General features: G+C 32.7%; 1 protein-coding gene across 1 annotated transcript in view; it reads right to left on the reverse strand.

Annotated features, from left to right (window-relative positions):
* Positions 1–6,559, reverse strand: part of LOC128220296 (metalloreductase STEAP4-like) — a 62,769-nt gene extending 56,210 nt beyond the window's left edge. Inside the window, exon 1 of the mRNA XM_052928647.1 lies at positions 6,537–6,559. The gene's annotated coding sequence lies outside the window, so the exon portion shown is untranslated. The remainder of the gene's footprint in view (positions 1–6,536) is intronic.
* Positions 6,560–8,399: the final 1,840 nt, after the last annotated feature.

Below are 8,399 nucleotides of genomic sequence, written 5' to 3' on the forward strand. Positions count from 1 at the left end.
GCGTGACATAAATCTTCTAAACTAAACGATGAATGGTAGTATCACTTTAATAAGAGATTGAAAATGTGAGGTCTTTGTTGAAAACAACATTACAAATTTCGACCTTGAATGTCAGTTTAAAATAAAAAAAACTAAATCCTGGTTTACATGGGGGAAAAGAATAACAAGGCTAATGAACAGCTTCTTGTCATATGACCACAAATGCAACCGCCGTGGGGTCACTTAATCTATATACGTCTTGATATAACGTCTGTTTAAGTAGATAAGATATTGTTTTCATGTCCTATTCATCTGTATTCATTAAGAATGGATGGTTTTAGTCTTGGTAATTATACAAATATGGTATTTTCAAACAATGGCTTTCTGTACACGCATACAAAAACATCGCGGTTATTATCATATTCGAGAATATATTTTTTTCTTGGTGAGTAATAATGCACAATTATACGCAAGAATAATGAAATTGTCTAGTGTGTGATTTGTCATAGTATGCTCACACTGACTAAACAAATCTGTGACAACTGCCGACGAACAGGCTTCTAATGTTGAAGAGTTGATTAATGCGATTGAGGAAGGCATTAATAAGCTCAATTACGAATTAATAAGTGTGTCATGTTATGCAGTTGAAGAAAAACCTAAATGGTTAATAGATTGTCGTTAACATAAGAGTTGCCTTAATGTTCAATTAAATTAATTGTACGACTGACAAACCATGCGATGAAAATGAAATATAATCAAATACATTTTTCGAACTCACATAAAAAACATTAATAGTAACCCGATCGAATATTATTTAAAATGTTAATATCTTAGATTGCTTATGCAATGTGAAATTTGAATCGTGGATATTGATTCTCAAGAGCCTTTCATGTTATTCAATTGAGTTACAACACTTTATTAAATGCATAAATGAACAAAAAACTGCAAAATGCGCCGGTGAAAATCCGCAAGCAAATGCAATTTGCTTTGTGAACCATGGAATCATTATATCTTATCAGGAGATTAAAATAAGGCTTATGTTAAAAAAAGCACAATATAGCTGAACACTTGATAGACACTTGGAAGATAAAAATGAATTATGTTTTATTCATTTCACTTTTGTGACCAAAATAAAACAACAACATATGGTTTGTGTAAATATAAAAGAAATCTAGCGTTTATAAGAAGTTTATCGATTGATAGCTACGTGACAAGAGACAACCCAGTAGAAAAGCGCCAAAATATCGCTCATTATCCGTACACAAATAATCAAGTCACATGAATTAAACATAGTAATGCATTATTTGTATATAATGCACCTTAAGTGTGCCCATTTAGCAAGTGTTTTGAATCTTACAAATACAGAATAAACTTAGGACACTGTTAATCGTGACAGACTGCTGTACCTTACATTAATGACCTTATTTGTGGCCATGATTTAGCCAAAGAAGCGAAACGGTTATAGCGCTCAAACACATATTCAGTATCAGAAAAATGGCTAGACGTGCTGTCGACCAAGATCTATAGATTGTTTTCCTATGAGAATGTACTTAATTTTCGTTTGAAACTACATCAACTTCAATTGACTGAGCTTTCTTATCTTTTTTTAAATAATTCATTAAGATAAGCATTCACCTTTAAAGACATTTTTTCATTTTATAGACATTTGGAAGTCTCACTTTTGCAAAACATTTTAAAGTACACCGGATGTACATTTTACACCGACGAAAAACAACTAATTTACGTAAAATGCTTGATAATAAATTTTCGATTTCTTTTCAGCTTAAATGAATTACAATTAAACGGACTGAACTTGAGATTAGAAGTTTTATGTTTAAATATTAAAAAGAATATAGGAACATTTGATTTCATCACCAAAATAACTTTTTAAGATACTTCCACATACACAGGGTATCACTTTTTGCAGTAAAATATAATATAATCAATCGAAACCCTACGTGACGGCCTTCGTCCAGTCAATGTTTACAATTTGGATTGTAACGATACGCACAAAACCGGATCGCGATGCATGATTGCGATACGCGACATCCGTATCACGTGTTCTAGCACACCGGATAGGCATTTCCGGTTAATTCATCCGTGCTGGAAAACTCCATCTGGCATTCCCCCCATGCCAGATGAGTCACGTGATGTGACGTAATACTTTCAATTTCTTTTATTAAACACTAAATGTAACCATAGTTATGAGATTTCAATAGATGAGTTCCATTAACATTACGTGATATCGAAGGAACCTATTTACGTATGCAGTGAATACAAATTACTGCGTGCGGTGACGTCAGTAAACATCATCGCACGCGCTTTTTGGTGAAATGTACAAAAACGCGATTTCTTATGTATTGTCTTCACAAAAAATGTGATTTTACGTTTGCTAGAAAAAATATCTATCATGTGTGTCCGTTCCGGATAGAAAAATCCGACCCTCGGGCACGCAGCGTAGCCGGTAACTCGGCAAGCCTCGTTACCTAGCAACGCAGGTGCCCTCGGGTCGGATTTTATCATCCGGAACGGAAACACATGACAGATATTATTATTCTTGCGATACTTATTTTTAGCAGTTTCAGTTAAAAACACTCAATGTGCATATTTCGATAGGTAAATTTTATTTTATGCAATCTTCAAGTAATTTCAGATACGCAGACGATCTTGACTCATGACCCATGTATAAAGACTTTTCCTTAATATGATTTAACTGTTGACGTATTTATCTAGTATGATATTTAGGAATTTATTTTATCACAGTTGCATGTCTTTATTCAAGGTTACATGCAACTAATATATCAAAAGAATACAGCAACATGGGATGTATGATGCACTATTGAATTACATTATCATCTGTTTATGGTAGAATCAAGTCTTGGATTTTTCTTGTATTTGCATTATGTCTGTCATCGCCTTTCGTGAAGTCAACCATATCCGGGTACACCAGACTGTCAAAAATGTCGCCTGCTACGTAATGTTTAGCGATAAACTCTCAACAACGGGACAAGCATGTTTTTTGTTTGTGTGTTATCTTCAAGCGTGCTTAGGAACGACACTCATTTATTTTCTTTCTTTTCAATGTACTTGTCGTGTTTAAAAAATCATAATGAAACTTTAACAAAAAACGATGTAAGATTAATTTAACGAATATAATACGAATTTTATTAATTACTCGGCCTCTCATGTCCTGCCCGAAAAATGCTTTTCATAAAGGTCGCCCACCATGGAGAGCAAACAAAATGTGATTTTTTTATTTATCTTTAAACTGCTTTCGAAGTAAATATCCATCCTTTGGCAGATTAAACCGATTGACAGTAAATCAAAAAGAAAGATAAAATTACGCTTTGTAAAAATAACAATGTTTGAAGTTATAAAAAGTTATAATTGCCGTAAGAGTATATGACTTTGTTTTCAGCAGTTAACTGTCAGCCATCAATATTCATCTCTTTTACGATATATTCTGTAATATTTTATATGTTTTATATGCAAATAACTGCACAGTTTAGCTTTTGGTTAATATAAAAGAACGTACTAGTATCAAATATTTATGTCCAACAGCTTTTATCCAGCTGGAATTTAAATATATAATAATAATAATATGATATAATGAAATCATTTATACAAAATGCATTTTACCATGCAATCATTAACGTTTTCATCATTAATATCATTATCGTGTGTTTTTAATGAGTGTGTTTTCATCTATCACTCGTTATAATTGATACCTATGCCATCTTTAGGCTGTAGGCTATAGAAAGTAGGTATCGTGATATCTACTTTTTGACATGGCATTTTAAAGATAGTTAAAGATTGGTGCTATGCGGCTTAAGATAGTGCGAATTGAAATATCACTTTATCTTAAATACGAAATATTTGAAAGCCAGACGAAGAACTTGAATAAATCTTGTTGATGAACCGAGGTTAACAGATAATTACACCGGGTTTCATTTATTTTACTTCACATTTGGAATAAACTCGCGTGATTACAGCATTGTTTACATATCCTAGTGCATATATAGCTTTATCAGTTACTTTCAAGAAACTAGCTAAACTAACATGTATCTCCAGCCAGCTTTACTATCGGTGATCAAATCTTCAACGAACTTTACTTGCGCGAAACAATTCCTGACAAACTTTAACATACGCAGACAGAGTTCCAAACACAATTTATCATAGGTGAACAAAGTTACTAACCAACTTTAACAGAAAACATCTCTAAGCAACGTTAGCGTAAGTAGTCAAGATTCCAAGTCAAGTTTGACACTTATGAGTACATATTTATCTAGGTTATAAATGGGCGGACATAAACCCTAACCAACTTTAACATAGGCCGATCAAATCCGATTTCTTTACATAGGCGAACAAAATACCCGAACAAGTTTACATACACGGACAAAATCCTCAGCCAACTTTTTTATAGGCGGACAAAGTCCAGACCACCTTTTGCTTAGGGGGACAAAATCTCAACCAACTTTTACATAGGCGGACAAATACGTAACCAACGTTTACATAGGCGAACAAATTTCTAAAACACCTTTTTCTTACGTAGACAAAATCACAAACTGACTTTTTAATTTCGCGGCCAAAATCCACAACCAACTCTTACATTTGCGGGCTAAATCCCGAAAATAAAATCTACATAAGCGGACAAAGCCTTAAACCAACTTCAACATCGGTGAACGAAATCTCCTATTAGCTTATCATAGGTGGACAAAATTCACAAAACTATTTAAACAAGTTTAACAAAAAGTTGACAAAATATCAAACCAGTTGTCGACATTAGCTGGCAAAAGCCTTACCAAATTTCCCATAATTTAATTATTATGCGACCGAAATCCAAAACCAGCGGATACATACGAGACCGAAATCCAAAACCAACGATTACATAATAATCATGTGAATGCAATTTCGAATGACATTGGCGGATCATGTCGCAAACCAATATACGCCGACAAAATCTCTAACCAATATTTCCCCTACGAGGACACAACTAAAAACAAAAGCATACATAGATTCCATAACAAGTTTTGTAATCAGCATGGTCACAGTTTTATACACATATAACTTACAAACTCCATATTCTGTATAGACACATCTATGATAATAACAATTCAAACAATGCATTTATGAACAGATTTTGAATTTATGTCATATTCGAGAATATATACTTTTTCCTTCTGAGTAATAAAGCAAAACATATACGTAAGCATTATGGCATTGTCTAGTATGTGACTCATCAAAATTGATGTTCATAATGACTGAACAAATGAGTCACAACTGCCGACCAATGTTGAAGTTTTGATAAATGCCCACAAAGAAAGAATTAATACAATTGATTACGAATTTAAAATAATGTCATGTTATGCGGTTAAAGAAGAACAATGGTTGGTAGATGTTTTTATCATTAACATAAGAGATGCGTCTATGTTACATTAAATTATTTTACGACTGACAAAGTATGTGATTAATATGAAATATGATCAAATACATATTTCGATATCACAAAAACACAACGTTTAGAGTAACCCGATCAAAAAGCATTTAAATTGTTACAGTGAATTCATTGATCTTAAACAAAGGCTTAGTTTGATTAGCAGGTCTTCCACAAACCGTGAAATTATGTGTTCTCACTATCCTTGTAAACTATACGAGTTCATCAAAAATTAAGGTTTTGTAACGTCAGTTCAATTAAGCGTCCAAAAAAAGATACGACTTTATATTTAGTTGTCATATTCATCGAAGCAGATGAAAACATTTGTAAGTGCCAATCAACCTTTTGTGCCAATCAACCTTTTATCTCGTTTACGATTTATAAGAATTTTTAAAATCACATATGCAGATAACCTGACCTAATACCGACCTAGGTCGACGTAGGTCGAAAATATAAACATATTTACGAATTACTTTTATTTAATGTCGCAACCGAACTATGCATGGGCGTCGACCCGGGTGAGATATATAATCGTGTTAGGTATTGGGACAAAGTGCAAAGACTATGGAACGCAAAATCTTAATACACCCGGGCGTTTGAAGAGCTCTTAAAATAATTGGAGAGCTCCTCAATTCATGGGTTGGGGGCGAAAAGGGTTTAGGGGTCATCCCAAAAAACAGTTAAGTTTGAAACAATGGATATTGGTGTATTAATTCATTTATTTCTCGGATATAGACAATTGTAAACTTGGACAATCGAAGGTTTGCCAACCCAACTCCCCCCCCCCCCCCCCACCTCCCTAGATCTGCTAGTGAAAATGAGAGACTGACTTGAAATGATCGGGTAATGGGCAACAGGCGAAAGTGGTTTGGTAAGTTCAAGGTTAAGTATATTTAATAAGGAGCGTTCAAGTTGAATAAAAAAAAAACAATACGTTATAATGGAAATCCAAGAAATCCAAAAATAGATCCAAATTAATTTGTACGCAGGTTCAATTTAGATTGAATTACATTCTTAAAGAAAACAATTTATTCGTAGAATTTTTAAAATACCTGAAGTATAATACGGCAACATTGCATGTATCGGTAAGTTTTTGCCAAAATGATCTATTCGTTCACCTTACCTGTGAGTTTTTGTCTCGAGACGTTGCTCTGAAGATAGTCCAGAAATGGTATTCTTGTCTGGCTGCTTTAATCCATTTCATAATTGTCATCAGAAAAATGGTTGACATTTCGCATTAAATACCACACTGAAAGCAACATTTAGCAGTACTGATGGATGTGTTTCTTATAAGTAAAAACAAAGATGCACGCTTTGTGATAAAAAAGTAACATTCTTTCTTGCTTTGTTTTTGTTTTCCCGTTATCAATAGTTGCTACTTTATGCATAGCTATAAAAGAGTGCATATAAGTTTATCAATGATCTGGCCGCACTATCAAAGATCATTTATTTCCATTTCTTAAGTATGCATTATAGTGGGCGTTATTTTCAGTAATCTATTTTTCTTATAAATTTATGTATTGTTAAACACATTTTAAGAACATTACTGTTATGGTGTATGTATAAGATTCGTTGTTGTAATAGCATACTGTTGTGACATGCATTCGTGTCCTATAATGCATACTCAGAGTGGCAGAATTTTTGTATTGTTCTTTTATCATTAGCTGTATTTGGGTGGTAATGATGAGAATTAAATGAAGTATCAAACTGCAAGAAGAAAGAAATATAATCCTTTTAGATCGCTGATACCAGTAGCAAACGTATTGAATGTAAAACATATTGATCTGCTTTCGAAAAACTCTTTCATTTGTGATAAGCTGCTGTACAAATATTTGGTCATGGTGAAAAAAAAACACAACATATTTTCTGTATTTTCACGGTCTATACATGATTATTTTCGTTTGAGAATGTATAAGTTTTCTTTTGCAGTTATATCAGTGTCAACTGAACTAGGTTATCGTTTTATATAATTTTTTAAGCAAAGCTTTTACTTTTTAATCTTTTTGTCATTATATAAACATTTGATTGCCCAAAATTGAACATTTGCAAATATTTTTAAGTACACAGGATATAATTTGAACACACATATGACAAGTTTCCCTTAACGCACAATGCTATATATTAATTTTTCGAATTCTCAAGTTTCCTTTTGTAGTACAAATCAACTATAATTGAACGAGCTGAAATAAAATATAATCTTACTTAAATTTAGAGATTGTTATTTTTCAAACATTTGATAGCATAAATTTGCAAACATACAATAATCGCAGTTTTATGAGACATGTTCGAGTACGCAGGATGCCGTTTGGACACATAGAAGAAAACATCGATATATAAAGCTTATGTCAAAAGCAGCCATAAATCCTCCACGCGAGGGTACATCACATCAGAAAGCATAATAAGGCCACACCAAATTAATGTTTAGTTCCTCGGATTTTTGCCAAAAAAAATTGGAGCGAGCGAGCAAAAAAAAATAAAAAATGTCAGTTTTCATAAAAAACGAAGCGAGCGAAGAGCGAAAACTATATTTTTCCTTATATTCAATATAAATAAGAAAGATTGTTCAAAATAATTGCCCTTAAACCCATTTTAATGCCATCTTGAACTGAACCTCTATTGGACATTGGGAAAATGTCGGAATACATACTATTTATTCATCCGTGTTTAGTACAAACATTATATGGATAAATTTTATTTCTTATATAATTAAAACGTACTTTAATATGACGATCATTTATAATAATAAATAACCCTGCTTTTAGTAAAAAGTTTGAAACGATTTATATAAATCTACCTGAATCAGTTTAACATCACATGCATTTAGACATTACTTGATTGATTTTGGATTTGTAAAAAATGATCACTTACACAGGCATCATCCAACATGAGACTCCATATAACATATACTAAATTTTGTTTTTATTATCACAGGAAATGCAATGAAATGTGCTTATTAAAACAAAAAGAACAAGGGTATTTTTCAGAG

Source organism: Mya arenaria, chromosome 15 (assembly GCF_026914265.1).
Source record: "Mya arenaria isolate MELC-2E11 chromosome 15, ASM2691426v1".
NCBI lineage: Eukaryota > Metazoa > Mollusca > Bivalvia > Myida > Myidae > Mya > Mya arenaria.